The 17630-nt window shown below is 44.4% G+C and overlaps 1 protein-coding gene across 2 annotated transcripts in view; it reads left to right on the forward strand.

Moving 5' to 3' along the window:
• Positions 1-946: 946 nt before the first annotated feature.
• cdip1 (cell death-inducing p53 target 1) overlaps positions 947-17630 on the forward strand; it is a 43136-nt gene continuing 26452 nt past the window's right edge. Inside the window, exon 1 of one of the 2 annotated variants that reach the window (XM_068003144.1) lies at positions 947-1055. The gene's annotated coding sequence lies outside the window, so the exon portion shown is untranslated. Of the gene's footprint in view, positions 1056-1436; positions 1851-17630 lie in introns of those variants that run through there. The other variant, XM_068003145.1, reaches the window with a different exon arrangement.

Consider the following 17630-nt stretch of genomic DNA (forward strand, 5'->3'; position numbering starts at 1 on the left):
TATATAAATGCAAGTTGTTGTTGTTGCTGCAATGAAACATGGGCTTGTCGTAACTTAGCTGTAAGAATATCCAAAGTTTCATCACTTATTGCAATATACAAAAGCACTATCAGCATCAATGGTAGATTTAGAAATTACTTAAGGGGGATATGATTGTTAAAGGCATAAAATTTATCTTCTTTGTGGAATGTCCTGTTCCTGAACATTTTGATTTTTGAACCGAATTTGGTGCATTTACCGGCATTTTGGAGCCCACTACAATTTTGAGCGCACATCTGTGATATTAAAAAAAAAACCTATTATCATTCCAACCCTACTCCACATTTTATTTCCAAACCCTGGTGATTCCACAAGTGTGGTGACAGGAATGGTAAAAAAAACAGCTGAAACCAATCTTTGAGAAATCTTCACATAAGGCAATAGCCAGGCGAGACCCAAAAAATTCCATCAAGGATTTTAAAAATATATATATTGCGGCATTTTAGCAGCGTATTAGTTATATAGAAACATCTTTGAGGACAAACATCAAGTGAACACAGCAGTAACACTCTGAAATGATTTATAATTCTCCTCCCTCTATCCCCCACAAACAATGGGAGAATGTCAAGCCTGATTGATTCCAGCACTGCCCTCCAACCAATGTGGTTTTGATTGGCTGCAGTTCCATCTTCGAAAATGACCTGAATCGTTCAACCTCCAATCCTTGGAAGAGTTGACGTTTCTTGTAAAACGTTTGTAGTTGCTGTTTGTTTATTTTTTTTGAAAAAAATGGAATCCAGTTCATACATACCAGAAACATAATTGCTGCACTTTATAAATTAATTTATCAGTGCTAAAACATGCCAATGCAATGGAATTTCCGCGGGTACTTTGCTTATTTGCGGCAGAGTAAATAGCGGACACGTTTATACGCAGCATATCTGACGTGGGGGGGGGGGGGGGTGCGTGAGTGAGTCCGCTCCACAGCTCGGGAGGGTGCAGAAGCGATCGGATAGCAACCGCGAGTGGGAGCTCGCTCACACGGACACCCGTTACTGGAGTCAACGCTGATAGCGGTGCGTAAGATTAAACTATAAAGAAACTGAAGTGGTTTATTTTAACTATAATCGTTTGGGGGGGGGGGGTTCCATTTTATTGAAAATACCCCCCTCCCACCTTTTTTAAAAAAAAAACCCCGTTAAATGAAATTCGAGGCGGCCCAGTCCGCCCACTGCCGCGGGGAAGCGCTCTGGCTATGTTTTGACTTGGTGATTGTTTTGCTGGCGACGCATTCTGGGAGTTGTAGTCTTCATTTCCGCGCGGCTTGGTGATTGTCTTGCCGTCAACGCGGCCGGGAGAACTACAACTCCCAGAGATCCCGCGATCGCCGCGCCTGCGCGGTGAGTTAGCCTTTGATAGTGCCGAGGCCTTTATTTTGCCAATGCCACCTATTCTGTTATACGAACTGGTCCTCGGATAATGAGGTGAATAATTCCGGTTCAGTTCCCAAAGCTGCTACTTTGTCTTTCTATGATAGAAAATTAACCGCATTGCTTTTCTAGTATGAATTTACTAGAATATTCAGTATCTTATACCCAGTTGTGTTGATTTTATGAAGCGGGTGCCTAAGGGACAATGAAGATTTTGACGTAGGTGGTCAAATGTAAGGAATCTTACAACACCAGGTTATAGTCCAACAATTCACTACTCACCTGACGAAGGAGATAATCTCAGAAAGCTTGTGATTTTAAAATAAATTTGTTTGACTATAACCTGGTGGTGTAAGATTCCTTACATTTGTCAACCCCAGTCCATCACCGGCATCTCCACATCTTGACGTAGGTGAACCAGCAGAGGATGCAAACGGAAATGTAAGTTAAAAGTCAACCTCTGCAATTGAGATTCTGTAATTTGAATATTTAATTAGGTATCATAGAATTGGGTGTAATATGTCATAATGACATGATATTTATGCAAAGTAGGTCATTTGGGGGTGGTTGCAAATAAAGAGTTGTCCAATACTTTTCCATAAGAGATAGGAGTAGGCCATTCAATGAGATCATGGCTGATCTGATTTTTACCTCCACTCCACTTTCCTGCCCTTTCCCCATATCCTTTGACTCCCTTGGGGTAAAGAATTCCAAAGATTTATGACCCTCTGGGAGAAGAAATTTCTCTTCATTTCTGTCTGAAACAGGTGACCCCTTATTCTGAGACCATGCCCGCTAGTTTTAGATTTCCCCCATGAGGGATAATATCCTGTCAGCATCTACCCAATCGAGTCCCCTCAGAATATTGTATGTTTCAATAAGATCTCCTCTCATTCTTCTAAAGTCCAATGAGTATAGACCTAATCTGTTCAATCTTTCCTCATAATACAACCCTTCCATACCTGGAATCAACCTAGTGAACCTTCTCTGAACTGCCTCCAATGCAAGTATGTCCTTCCTTAAATAAGGGCACCAGAACTGTATGCAGTACTCCAGGTGTGGTCTCACCGGCACCCTGTACAGTTGCAGCATGACTTCCCTGCTTTTATACTCCATTTCCCCCTAGAAACAAAGGCCAATATTCCGTTTGCCTTCCTGATTACCTGCTGCATCTGTATGTTGACTTTTTGTGTTTCATGCATGAGGACACCCAGATCCCTCTGTATCGCAGCATTTTGTAGTATTTCTCTATTCAAATCATATTTAGCTTTTTTATCTTTCTTCCCAAAGTGGATGACTTCACATTTTCCCACGTTATATTCCATCTGCCAAATTTTTGCCGATTCGCTTAACCTGTCAATATCCCTTTGCAGACACTTTGTGACCTCATTGCAACTTGCTTTTCCACCTATCTTTTTATCATCAGCAAATTTGGCCACAAGACACTCTGTTCCTTCATCCAAGTCATTGATATATATTGTAATAGTTGAGGCCACAGCACTGAGCCCTGCAGCACCTCACTAGTTATAGATTGCCATTTTGAAAATGACCCTTTTACCCCCACTCTTGCTTTCTGTTTGCCAATCCTCTATCCGTGCCAGTATATTACTCCCAACACCATGAGCTCTTATCTTGTGCAGTAATCTTTTATGTGGCTCCTTATCGAATGCCTTTTGGAAATCCAAATATACTGCATCCATTGGTTCCCCTTTATCCACCCTGCCTGTTACTTCCTCAAAGAACTCTAATTAATTTGTCAGACATGATTTCCCCTTTATAAAACCATGTTGATTTTCCTTGATTGTATTATGAGTCTCCAAATGTCCTGCTACTAATTCCTTAATAATGGATTCTAGCATTTTCCCAATGACCGATGTTAGGCTAACTGGTCTATAGTTACCTGCTTTCTGTTTCACTCCCTTCTTGAAATAAGGGCGTTATATTTGCGGTTTTTCAATCCGCTGGGACCTTTCCAGAATCTAGTGAATTATGGAAGATTACAACCAACGCATCCACTATCTCTGTAGCCACTTCTTTTAAGACCCTCTGATGCAAGCCATCAGGTCCAGGGGACTTATCAGCCTTTAGACCCATTGGTTTACCTAGTACTTTTTCTCTAGTGATAGTGATTGTTTTTGGTTCCTCCCTCCCCATTGCCCCTTGATTTTCTATTATTGGTATGTTAGTGTCTTCTACTGTGAAGACAGATTCAAAATATCTGTTCAATTCCTCTGCCATTTTCTTGTTTTCCATTGTTATTTTCCCAGTCTCATCCTCCAAGGGGACAATGTTTACTTTAGCCAACCTCTTCCTTTTTATATACTTGTAGAAGCTTTTACTGTCAGTTTTTATATTTCTTGCTAGTTTACGTTCATAATTTATTTCTCCCTCTTATTCTTTTAGTCATCCTTTCCTGGTTTTTAAAGTTTTTCCCAATCTTTGGGCTTACCAGTAATCTTTGCCATGTTGTATGCTTTTTCTTTTAACCTGATACCATCCTTGACTTAGTTAGCCATGGTTGGTTCACCCTTTTTGTGGAGTCTTTCCTCCTCACAGGGATATATTTTTGTTGCGAGTCATAAAATATATTTTTAAATGTTTGCCACTGCTTATCCACCACCCTACCATCTATTCTGTTTACCCAGTCCACTTTAACCAATTCTGTCCTCATTCTTTTATAATTGCCCTTATTTAAGTTAATACAGTAGTTTCAGACCCAAGATCCTCGCTCTCAAACTGGATGTGAAATTCATCATGTTATGATCACTGCTTCCTAAGGGATCTTTACTTTGAGATCATTAATCCTGTTTCATTACCCATTACCAGATCCAAAATGGCCTGTGCCCTGGCTGGTTCCCTGACGTATTGGTCTAAGAAAAAGTCCTTAATACACTCTATGAACTCCTCCTCGGGGCTATTTTTGCCAATTTGATTTGTCCAATCTGTGAAAGTTAAAATCGTCCATGAATATTGCATTACCTTTTTTACAAGCCCCCCTTATTTCCTGATTAATATTTTGCCCTACAGTGTAGCTACTATTTGGGGGGCCTATATACTACTCCCACCAGTGATTTCTTTCCCTCCACCCAAATTGATTTGACATCTGGATCGTCTGAGCCAAGATCATTTCTCACTATTATACCAATTTCATCCTTTATGAACAGAGCTACCCCACCACCTTTTAGCTTTTTTCCTATCCTACTGAAATGTTAAATAACCCTGAACATTTAGCTCCCAACCTTGGCCACCTTGGAACCACGTCTCTGTAATGGCCACGAGATCATACCCATTTGTTTCTATTTGTGCTGTCAATTCATCTATCTTACGAACGCTGTGCACATTCTGATAAAGAATCTTTAATTTTGTCTTTTTACTATTCTTTCCGGCCTACCCCAGCCCCATTTGCTAGTGCACTCATGTTTGTGCGCTCTGTCCCTTCCTGACACACTCTGTTTATCATTACCCCCATCACTTTTCTGTACTACTTCCTTGTTTTTTCTCTATCAATCTAAACTTTGCCCCACCTGAGCCCTCCCCTCCCCTCTCTTTCCCCCCCCCCCCCCCCCCCTCTATTTAGTTTAAAGCCTTCTCTACCACCCTAGTTATTCGGTTTGCCAGAACACTGGTCCCAGCATAGTTCAAATGAAGCCCATCCCAACGGAACAGCTCCCTCTTTCCCCAGTATTGGTGCCAGTGCCCCATGAATCGAAACCCACTTCTCCCACACCAATCTTTGAGCCATGCATTCATCTCTCTGATCTGATGTACCCTGTGCCAATTTGCTTGAGGCTGTTAATAATCCAGAGATTATCACCTTTGTGGTTCTGCTTTTTAATTTAGTCCCTAGCTGCTCAAACTCCCTCAGCAGAACCTCTATCTTAGTCCTACCTATGTCGTTGGTACCTACGTGGACCACGACAACTGGATCCTCCCCCCTCCTGTAACTTGATAAGTCTTTATATTGTATAGAATTTATTTTGAGTATTGTGGGTTGGCAACTACAATATCTATTTCTAGAACATTTGAAAAGTAAATATAGCAATGATTGGCTCAAATTTTGTGTGCGGGTGTGATATTTCACATCTCACTTAATGTGATTGACTGACTACTTTTCCAGCTGATGTTTTCAGATGTGTGTACACCTAAATGTCAAATTTGGATGAACGTATTCAGTTCTCGTCACTGTTAAATGGATCCTTTTGTGACTATTATAGTTGACTTAAATGTTATGGTTTTAAAAGTTGGTACATATTCTGGGGCACTCTTCAAAGCTTTTTTAAAAAATCTAAATTATATAGCTGCCTTTTTTCTTTTATGTTTGTCAATTTCATTGTTCTTCAGTAAGTATTTAAGATTGTTAGTAAAACATTTGCAGTGTAAATTATTTCTTTTGATTTATTAAAGATGTTTTTTCAAGCTGGATAGCAATTGTAACTTAAAGTGGCATATTAGCTTGATGCAAATGATTACAGTCTGTCTCTAATTTTTGATCAAATTGTGATTATTTCCAAATTTGCATCATTGGTCTCCCCTATCTTTGAATACACTTGCATTAGTTTCTAGTCTCTGCAGTTTTTAATTTTAGAGAAGAATACTCATTCAACATCCAAGAAGTTGGTGCCTTTTTAAAAAAAAAATTGTAGTTAATGGAAAATGTTGTGGTATAATTCATCAATGCTTAATAGGAAGTTGCAGTGTTATACTATATGCTTCTGTAGATGTATAGACACTTAAAATAAAGAGCTTGCATTTATGTTTCTACATTTACATTCATCCATGCCTTTGTTACCTCTAGACTTGACTACCATTGGCCTCCCACCTTGCACCCTCCATAAACTTGAGCTCATCCAAAACTCTGCTGCCCGTATCCTAACTCTCTCCAAGTCCCGTTCACCCATCACCCCTGTGTTCGCTGACCTACATTGGCTCCAGTCTGGCAACGCCTCTTATAATTCTCACCTGAGTCAATCAACTCCAGGAATGCCGCCAAGCAGTTTGCAAACCTACCCCCCCCCCCCCCCCCCCCCCCATCATTTCAAACATTAGCAGCTGTAGCACTTGGAGGGAGGGGGTGACAGTCAGAGGTCTGCAGGACATTAATTCTTTTTTCCCCTCCCCTCCCCCCAAAAATCTGGCTGGGAACTCCCAGGCACTCCACCTGCAGAGGGCAAGGTGGCTGCTATAGGGCAATCATAGTAGCAGATCCTAGGATCAGGATCTCTTCAATGAAAAAGGACCCTGGGATGGTAATGAACCAGGAAACCCAACAAACAGAAAATTAACTGAAATCACATCCTGCTGGCAGTGCTTAATTCTGCAGTCCTATCTCCACTGCAGGAGATATAGCCAATCCTGGGATATTTGACTCATCCAGATTACTGTACATACAATGACCATTTTGAAAATAAGGACACCTAATGCAAGTCCCTAGATGTCCCTAATTTACAGGTTAACAGACAGGAAACGGAGTCGGAATAAATGGGTCCTTTTCGGGGTGGCTTGCGGTTAATAGTGGGGTACTGCAGGGGATCAGTGCTTGGGCCCCAGCTATTCACTATATGTCAATGATTTGGATGAGGGAACCAAATGTAATATTTCCAAGTTTGCTGACTACACAGAACTAGGTGGGATTGTGAGATATGAGGAGGTTTTAAAGGAAGTAGGTGAGCACATTGCAGATGCCCTAACTATAATCTTTCAAAGTTCTCTAGATTGGAAAATTGCACATGTCACTTTCCTTTTTAAAAAAGGAGAGGAAACTAGGGAATTATAGACCAGTTAGCCTAACATCTGTTGTGGGGAAAATGCTGGAATATATAATTAAGGATAGGGTGACTGAACACCTCGAGAATTTTCAGTTAATCAGAGAGAGCCAGCATGGATTTGTGAAAGGTAGGTCGTGCCTGACAAACCTGATTGAATTTTTTGAAGAGTTGACTAAAGTAGTGGACAGGAGAATGTCAATGGATGTTATTTATATGGACTTCCAGAAGGCATTTGATAAGGTCTCACAAGAGACTGTTAGCTAAGATAGAAGCCCATGGAATGGAGGGAAAAGTACGGACTTGGTTAGGAAGTTGGCTGAGCGAAAGGCAACAGAGTAGGGATAATGGGTAGGTACTCACATTGGCGGGATGGGACTAGTGGAGTCCCGCAGGGATCTGTCTTGGGGCCTCAATTATTCACTATTTATTAACGACTTCGATGAAGGCATTGAACGTCTCATATCTAAGTTTACCAATGACACAGATTGCTGGCATTATAAGCAGTGTAGATGAAAACATAAAATTACAAAGCGATATTGATAGATTAGGTGAATGGGCAAAACTGTGGCAAATGGAATTCAATGTAGACAAATGTGAGGCCATCCACTTTGGATCAAAAAAGGATAGAACCGGGTACTTTCCAAATGGTAAAATGTTAAAAACAGTGGATGCCCAAAGGGACTTAGGGGTTCAGGTACATAGATCGTTGAAGTGTCATGAACAGGTGCAGAAAATAATCAAGAAAGCTAATGGAATGCTGGCCTTTATATCTAGAGGACTAGAGTGCAAGGGGGCAGAAGTTATGCTGCAGCTATACAAAACCCTGGTTAGACCACATCTGGAGTACTGAGAGCAGTTCTGGGCACTGCACCTTCGGAAGGACATATTGGCCTTGGAGGGAGTGCAGCGTAGGTTTACTAGAATGATACCCGGACCTAAAGGGTTAAGTTACGAGGCGAGATTACACAAATTGGGGTTGTATTCTCTGGAGTTTCGAAGGTTAAGGGGTGATCTGATCGAAGCTTACAAGATATTATGGAGAACAGATAGGGTGGATAGAGAGAAACTATTTCCGCTAGTTGGGGATTCTAGGAGTAGGGGGCACAGTTTAAAAATTAGAGCCAGACCTTTCAAGAGCGAGATTAGAAAACATTTCTACACACAAAGGGTGGTAGAAGTTTGGAACTCTCTTCTGCAAACGGCAATTGATACTAGCTCAATTGCTAAATTTAAATGTGAGATAGATAGCTTTTTGGCAACCAAAGGTATTAAGGGATATGGGCCAAAGGCAAGTATATGGGGCTCTATTTTAGCACCCGCTATCGGGTGCGTTCTTGGCTGGGGAGGCTCCGAAAATCGGGGAATCCCGGAGCGGGTCGGGAGCCCGGCTCCAACCCGCCCACTTCCGGGTTTCCCACAGACGCGCCAACGTGCACGCGCAGCCCCCGCATGTGGGATTCCCGCAGGCAATTAAAGCCAGCGGGGTGCCACTTGACAGTATTTATCTTGGTATTTTAGGTCATTAACAGTCCTGATTAAGGGAATATGTCGGGAGGGGTGGGATTTTAGAAACAACTGGGAATGTTTCCCATACTGGGGGAAACACTCCCAGTTGAAATGGACGTGTTGCAGCTATCAGCCTGTGGCAGCTGCAAAGGTCCATTTGACAGGTGGGGAGGGGGGAACCCTCACTCATTGCAGGAGGCCACTCTGTCACTTGGGACAAAGTTTGGCCTCCACCCTCCTCCTGAAAATCAAATTCACCAACTTGCACACTTACCCCGGGGTCCAGAGACATGTACCTACCTTGCGGACCCCCTCAGATGTACATCTTCCGGATGGGGGCCACCATAGCTGCAGTCATGACCTCCTCGGAGGGCGAACAGCATCACCGTCCACGCCGTCCACCTCTGACACGTGGAGCTCCACAACACAGTGCTGTGACACATCCCCCTGCACAGCAGGAGGGAGGGCAACCGCAGAGAGAGATGTGTCGCAGGGGGCACAGACCGAGGCTCAGCTTCCTGGACCTCTCTGAGCAGCAGTGCACACGGAGGCTCAGAGTCACTCGACATGTAGCCGTGGACATCTGCAGCCTCCTTCATGCCGAGCTGCTCCCGGCTGGCCCGAGCACCATCTTCTTACCTGTCGCAGTCAAAGTCACCACTGCCCTCAACAACTTCTCCGCATCCTTCCAGGGTGCCACCGGGGATATCGCCGACGTCTCTTAGTCGTCTGCACAAAATAGCCCTGCAAATACACCTACACCCACTTTGCAGTGACACAATGGGTGGCATCAGGTGTGGGTCTTCATTGTGATCCTCAGGAAAGGGCATTATTGCACAAACCAGACAAGATTCGCAAAGACGTGGCAGTAGTGGTGCCAATATAATATGTGATGAGTTGATCAGAAATTAAACGTAAGTAAAAACCATGACAAACCCTCAAACACCCTTGTGCATCCCCTTCATGCTCACAACACGTTTGCCTTACGCTTCCTACTGCACATATGTGATGCATGCCCTGTGGCTGCAGCACAGGTAGTGGCAGGTTGAGTGAGGCTGACTGTGAAAGAGATGCATGAGAGGGTGAGTATGAGAGAGAGCCATGAGGATTGGGTTGAGTGGTAGTGGCGGGATGCATACTGGCAAGGTGAGTAAGTGCAGGTAAGATGAGGATGAGCTTTGAGTGGGTGTGAGGGGTGATGTGACAGAGTAGTGTTGGCAGTGCAGAAGGAGATGTGGGGTGGGGGCGGTGATGTGGCAGACGGAGTGTAGGGGAATGAGTAAGTGTACTCACTTTGGCTGACCTACTTCGGTCATTGCAGCGCCTCCTGCACTGTATGCAGGTGGGCGATATGTTGGTGGTGCAGGTGACCTCCTCTGCCACCTCGAGCCAGGCCTTCCTGGTGGCAGAGGCAGGCCGCTTCCGCCTGCCCGCCGGGGGAAGATCTCTGTCCTCCCCCTTCTGCTCACCCCATCTAATACCTGGAGTGAGGCATCATTAAACCTGGGAGCAGCCTTCCCCCTGGGCTGCTCCATGCTGTAATTTTTCCTATTTGTTGCAGCATCTGTCTGTGGAGGACTGCCCCTTTAAATAGAGCTCCTCCAGCTGACAGATCTTACTGCGCATGCGCAGTCCGCCCGACGCACAGATCAGCAGCGGGGAACCCGGAAGACCAGGTAAGTGGATCCACTTAGACTGCGATCGCATGCGGGGCAGACTGATTTCACCGGGCGGGTTACCCAATAGCCCCCTCCCCCCCCCCCCCCCCCCCCCCCCCACCTGCTGCGAACCCACAGCCCTGGCAATATCGAGCCCATGTAGTCAGATCATAGATCAGCCATGATCTTATCAAATGATGGAGCAGGCACGAGGGGCTGAATGGCCTACTCCTATTCGTATGTTCCTAGGATGCAAAGAGGCTTCAAGGCGATTTAGACCAGTTGAATGAGTGGTCAAATACATAGCAGATGCAGTATAATGTGGATAAATGTGAAGTTATCCATTTCGGAAGGAAAAGCAGAGTATTATTCAGATGGTGATAGATTTGGAAATGTTGATGTACAAAGGGATCTGGGCGTCCTTGTACACCAGTCACTGAAAGCAAACATGCAGGTGCAGTCACCAGTTAGGAAGGCAAATGGTATGTTGGCCTTCATTGCAAGAGGATTTGCGTACAGGAGCAAGGATGTCTTATTGCAGTTATACAGGGCCTTGGTGAGACCACACCTGGAGTATTGTGTGCAGTTTTGGTCTCCTTATGTAAGAAAGGATATACTTGCCATAGAGGGAGTGCAGCGAAGGTTCATCAGACTGATTCCTGGGATGGCAGGACTGTCATATGAGGAGAGATTGGGTCGACTTGGCCTGTATTCACGAGTTTAGAAGAATGAGAGGGGATCTCATTGAAACATATAAAATTCTGACAGGGCTAGACAGACTGGATGCAGGGAGGATGTTTCCCCTGGCTGGGGGATCCAGAACAAGGGGTCACAGTCTCAGGATACGGGGTGGGACATTTAGGACTGAGATGAGGAGAAATTTCTTCACTCAGAGGATGGTGAACCTGTGGAATTGTTTTTTTTTATTCGTTCACTAGATGTGGGCGTCGCTGGCGAGGCCCGCATTTATTGCCCATCCCTAATTGCCCTTGAGAAGGTGGTGGTGAGCCGCCTTCTTGAACCGCTGCAGTCCGTGTGGTGACGGTTCTCCCACAGTGCTGTTAGGAAGGGAGTTCCAGGATTTTGACCCAGCGACGATGAAGGAACGGTGATATATTTCCAAGTCGGGATGGTGTGTGACTTGGAGGGGAACGTGCAGGTGGTATTGTTCCCATGTACCTGCTGCTCTTGTCCTTCTAGGTGGTAGAGGTCGCGGGTTTGGGAGGTGCTGTTGAAGAAGCCTTGGCGAGTTGCTGCAGTGCATCCTGTGGATGGTACACACTGCAGCCACAGTGCGCTGGTGGTGAAGGGAGTGAATGTTTAGGGTGTTGGATGGGGTGCCAATCAAGCGGGCTGCTTTATCTTGGATGGTGTCGAGCTTCTTGAGTGTTGTTGGAGCTGCACTCATCCAGGCAAGTGGAGAGTATTCCATCACACTCCTGACTTGTGCCTTGTAGATGGTGGAAAGGCTTTGGGGAGTCAGGAGGTGAGTCACTTGCCGCAGAATACCCAGCCTCTGACCTGCTCTAGTAGCCACAGTATATATATGGCTGGTCCAGTTAAGTTTCTGGTCAATGGTGACCCCCAGGATGTTGATGGTGGGGGATTAAGTGATGGTAATGCCGTTGAATGTCAAGGGGAGGTGGTTAGACTCTCTTGTTGGAGATGGTCATTGCCTGGCACTTATCTGACACGAATGTTACTTGCCACTTATGAGCCCAAGCCTGGATGTTGTCCAGGTCTTGCTGCATGCGGGCTCGGACTGCTTCATTATTTGAGGGGTTGCGAATGGAACTGAACACTGTGCAGTCATCAGTGAAATCCCCATTTCTGACCTTATGATGGAGGGAAGTTCATTGATGAAGCAGCTGAAGATGGTTGGGCCTAGGACACTGCCCTGAGGAACTCCTGCAGCAATATCCTGGGGCTGAGATGATTGGCCTCCAACAACCACTACCATCTTCCTTTGTGCTAGGTATAACTCCAACCAACTGTAGAGTTTTCCCCCTGATTCCCATTGACTTCAATTTTACTAGGGCTCCTTGGTGCCACACTCAGTCAAATGCTGCCTTGATGTCAAGGGGAGTCACTCTCATCTCACCTCACCTCTGGAATTCAGCTCTTTTGTCCATGTTTGGACCAAGGCTGTAATGAGGTCTGGAGCCGAGTGGTCCTGGCGGAACCCAAACTGAGCATCGGTGAGCAGGTTATTGGTGAGTAAGTGCCGCTTGATAGCACTGTCGACGACACCTTCCATCACTTTGCTGATGATTGAGAGTAGACTGATGGGGTGGTAATTGGCCGGATTGGATTTGTCCTGCTTTTTGTGGACAGGACATACCTGGGCAATTTTCCACATTGTCGGGTAGATGCCAGTGTTGTAGCTGTACTGGAACAGCTTGGCTAGAGGCGCAGCTAGTTCTGGAGCACAAGTCTTCAGCACTACAGCTGGGATGTTGTCGGGGCCCATAGCCTTTGCTGTATCCAGTGCACTCAGCCGTTTCTTGATATCACGTGGAGTGAATCGAATTGGCCGAAGACTGGCTTCTGTGATGGTGGGGATATCTGGAGGAGGCTGAGATGGATCATCCACACGGCACTTCTGGCTGAAGATGGTTGCAAACGCTTCAGCCTTGTCTTTTGCACTCACGTGCTGGACTCCGCCATCATTGAGGATGGGGATGTTTACAGTGCCTCCTCCTCCCGTTAGTTGTTTAATTGTCCACCACCATTCACGACTGGATGTGGCAGGACTGCAGAGCTTTGATCTGATCCGTTGATTGTGGAATCGCTTAGCTCTGTCTATAGCATGTTGCTTCCGCTGTTTAGCATGCAAGTAGTCTTGAGTTGTAGCTTCACCAGGTTGGCACCTCATTTTTAGGTACGCCTGGTGCTGCTCCCCTTCTACACTCCTCATTGAACCAGGGTTGATCCCCTGGCTTGTTGGTAATGGTAGAGTGAGGAATATGCCAGTCCATGAGGTTACAGATTGTGCTGGAATACAATTCTGCTGCTGCTGATGGCCCACAGCGCCTCATGGATGCCCAGTTTTGAGCTGCTAGATCTGTTCTGAATCTATCCCATTTAGCACGGTGGTAGTGCCACACAACACGTTGGATGGTGTCCTCAGTGCAAAGACGGGACTTCATCTCCACGAGGACTGTGCGGTGGTCACTCCTACCAATACTGGTGAGGACGAGGTCAAGTAAGTTTTTCCCTCGTGTTGGTTCGCTCACCACCTGCCGCAGGCCCAGTCTCGCAGCTATGTCCTTCAGGACTCGGCCAGCTCGGTCAGTGGTGGTGCTACCGAGCCACTCTTGGTGATGGACATTGAAGTCCCCCACCCAGAGTACATTTTGTGCCCTTGCTACCCTCAGTGCTTCCTCCATGGAGGAGGACTGATTCATCAGCTGAGGGAGGACGGTCGGTGGTAATCAGCAGGAGGTTTCCTTGCCCATGTTTGACCTGATGCCATGAGATTTCATGGGGTCCAGAGTCAATGTTGAGGACTCCCAGGGCCACTCCCTCCTGACTGTATATCACTGTACCGCCACCTCTGGTGGGTCTGTCCTGCCGGTGGGACAGGACATACCCAGGGATGGTGATGGAAGAGTCTGGGACGTTGGCTGAAAGATATGATTCTGTGAGTATGGCTATGTCAGGCTGTTGCTTGACTAGTCTGTGGGACAGCTCTCCCAATTTTGGCACAAGTCCCCAGATGTTAGTAAGGAGGACCTTGCAGGGTCGACTGGGCTTGGTGTTTTGCCGTTGTCGTGTCCGGTGCCTAGTGGTCCGATGCCGGGTGGTCCGTCCGGTTTTATTCTTATTATGACTTTTCGTAGTGAGATTTTACAACTGAGTGGCTTGCTAGGCCATTTCAGAGGGCAATTAAGAATCAACCACATTGCTGTGGGTCTGGAGAATTGTGGGAAAGATGGGCATGGATTTGGGAGGCGACAACGCGTTCAAGGACTTTAGAGGAAAGGGAGGTTGGAGATGAGGAGATAGTTTGCAAGGACAGAGGGGACAAGGGTGGGTTTTTTGAGGAGGGGATTGATGATGGCAGATTTGAACGGGAGGGCGATAGTAACCGAGGAGAGGGAATCATTAACAATATCAGCTAACATGGGGGCAATAGGTAGCATCACAATACAAGAGTTAAGGCCCCCAAGCACCTTAATCTGATGTGACAAAATGACGTGATTATTTCCAAAACTAAAACAAGTTTGCTAAGCACACACTGTCATTAAAATGGTGTCCTTTTAAGATAATGGCAAGAAACCTTGGTTTTTACCAATCTGGGTAGTTTTTGTTGTATGTAAATAACTTATGTTTTTAAAAATACATGTTTGGATGAAAATCACAGTAAAATTGGCTGAAGTGTGAGAGCAGGTTACCTGTTCCCCTCTTGGCTGCAGAATAATATGTGTGGGGAGGAGGAAAACAGTGAGGAACGGGAAAAGTACAGCTGTCCCTCATTGTAATCCTGCTCTGAAGACTTGTACCACTGATTCAAGGGAAGTGCTGTATTTGTACAGAAGGCTGTGAATCACTTCCTGTTCCTACCATTTGTAACTGAACTAAAATTACAAAGTCTGTATTTCACATTGCTGGCGTTGACTACCATCTCATTCCTGATCATTTAGCTACAGCTTGCAAATGGTTTAAGCAAACAAATTTTACTGAACATGTTTGAGCAAAATCTGCATTCTCTTCATAATCTTCCACAGTTTCAACTTGAGTTGGTTGGGTGTTGCCGATGTTAGAGACATAGTGCTAGATTTACAGTTTTTAGAATATTGTGATGAAGTAATGTTACAAACATGCTATAAATTAGTCAATCTGTGATATTTGTGCTGCTTTTTAGTAAGATATACTGGAAAACAAGGTCAAAAAGGACACCATTAAAATTGTAATTACTGTACAAGGTAACCAAACCTATCTGAACATAGCAAAGCACTTAAAATGTGTCTACATGTTGAGCACCTGAATCTCTTTACAAATTAACAAATCTGTGTGGAGTTATATTTTCATGAGTTTTAAAAAAAAAAATTCTCTTCATACCATCTCAACTGTCACAATTTGCTTAAAGAAATATTGAAATGCTGCGGTGCCTATTGATAAGCTATAATATGGGAGCGAAAGGTAGCAATCTGTTTCTTTCTGAAGACACTAGCTGAGTAACTAAATCTTCATGACAGATTGAGTAGAATGGGCCTATATTCTCTAGTTTAGAAGAATGTTTAGAATTCTAGGGGAATCAAGGGATATGGGGATCGGGCAGGAAAGTGGAGTTGAGGTAGAAGGTCAGCCATGATATTGAATGGTGGAGCAGGCTCAGGGGGCCATATGGCCTACTCCTCCTATTTCTTATGTTCTGTAGATCTGGAATACATTGCAGAATAATACCTTGCACTTAGGGTAGTGTTATTAAAGGCACTAAGAGAAATTAAATGGGGCAGGATTTGGAAGAAGTGTTACAGCGAAGGCTGATGGTGGTTGAAGAGGTAGATTTTGAAGAGACTTTTGAAGATAGGGTTTGGGAAGAAAAATGAGCAGTAGTGTGATGGTGGTGAAGTATGGAGGAGGGGAAGGCACTTTAAACAAGTTAAAGGAGCAGAAGGTGAGAGCTGGTATGTAAGCTTGTTAGATGGAGTAAGACTATGGTAGGATTCCGAAATCAATGTACCATAAGGTAGAAAGCCAATGAAGGTATTCGAGGACAGGTGGTATGTTAGCAGGAATTAGTATGGAATAGGATCTGGGCAGTGACTAGGAAAACATAGTCAGTTGTTAAAACTTCTAATTTGATTCTCCAACATGTAGTATGGTCTTCTGGGGAAAGGTAGTGGATTAAGAAAAAGTTGAAATCATTTTAAGAAGCAGCTGGATACTATGGGGGGGGGGGGAGGGGGGATTTTTTTTTTCCTGGATGGATGAGTTAGGATGTTCTGAGTGGCTTTCTTCATTTGTATCTCTTGCAATGGTGAGGATTACAGAAAACATAACAAATGCAGCACTCAAACTGCTGGATAGGATTGCAGTGCTATACATTTCTTGTCACGTTCTCTCTCTTGCTCATGCACAATCTCTGCATGCACCTACCCTGTTCCATTCTTTCAGAATCTGACTGGTTAACACCTGAAATGTTAACTTATTTATTCTCTCCACAGGTGCTGCCTGACCTGATGGGTTTTTATAGCATAACAAATTTACATGGGCAGTTTCCATTATGAACGTGGACACATCAGCCGTGGCTCAGTGGTTGCACACTGGCCTCTGAATCAAAGTTGTGGGTTCACGCTCCACTTCCTAGACTTGAGCACATAATCCTAGGCTAATACCTCATTGGAGTGCAGTACTGAGAGCGCACGGCAATGTCTAAGGTGCTGTCTTTCAAATGAGACATTAAACCCCTCAGGTGGAATAGACCCATAGGATCATTCACGTCCAAGAGCTGGGGAGTTCTCCCTGTGGCCTGGCCAATATTTATCCTTCAACCACTATCACGAAGACAGATTATCTAGTCATTTATTTCATAATGTTTATGGGACTTTGCTGTGTGCAAATTGCTGCTGTGTTTGTTAGATCAAATTATATATGTTCGGATGCCAGAGATAAATCAACTTGTTGGTTTTATAAATATAGACAGAAAGTACAAGCAAGTCTGTCTATATACTTGCAAGTAGGATATTCATTGGGGTCTGCAAACTACTAACCAATCCAGGCGGGTTCTCCACATGGAATACTAAATAACTACTGAAAGTGATCCTTTTTATGCTTAGGTTCAAAACAAGTAATCTGACATGATCCATCTATCAATTTAGAGCTTTACTTGTCATTTGCTACTATACCAGTAGATAGCATTGTTGCACCACATATACTCTTCTCACTGGAATGTACTGCATCGAATTGAAATCCTACAGTATATCGCATCAGTCTGCTGGGAATTATAATTAAGATTAAAATTTTTTTTGGTTCTCATCAGATACTTTTTAATTTACAACTACTCTAACTATTGAAATTCTGGGAACTTTCATATGCCTTGTATCTTTAGTACTTCCTGTATGGCTTCACTTCACCTATTTTTGTTAGATATTGTTTCACATACATATTTATTTCAACCATCACTTCTGACTGAAAGTTCTTCAGTTTCTGCTAATAAAGATAGTGTTACTTATGCTACCTGATGCTGTCTCTTCATATATTTCAGCAATAATTTTAGTCATACATTCTACCCTTTTTATTCTTTTGTCCATTTTTATAAAGGCAACTGTAATTACACATGGCAC

The sequence above is a fragment of the Heptranchias perlo genome, chromosome 22 (genome assembly GCF_035084215.1).
Source record: "Heptranchias perlo isolate sHepPer1 chromosome 22, sHepPer1.hap1, whole genome shotgun sequence".
In the NCBI taxonomy this organism is placed as follows: domain Eukaryota; kingdom Metazoa; phylum Chordata; class Chondrichthyes; order Hexanchiformes; family Hexanchidae; genus Heptranchias; species Heptranchias perlo.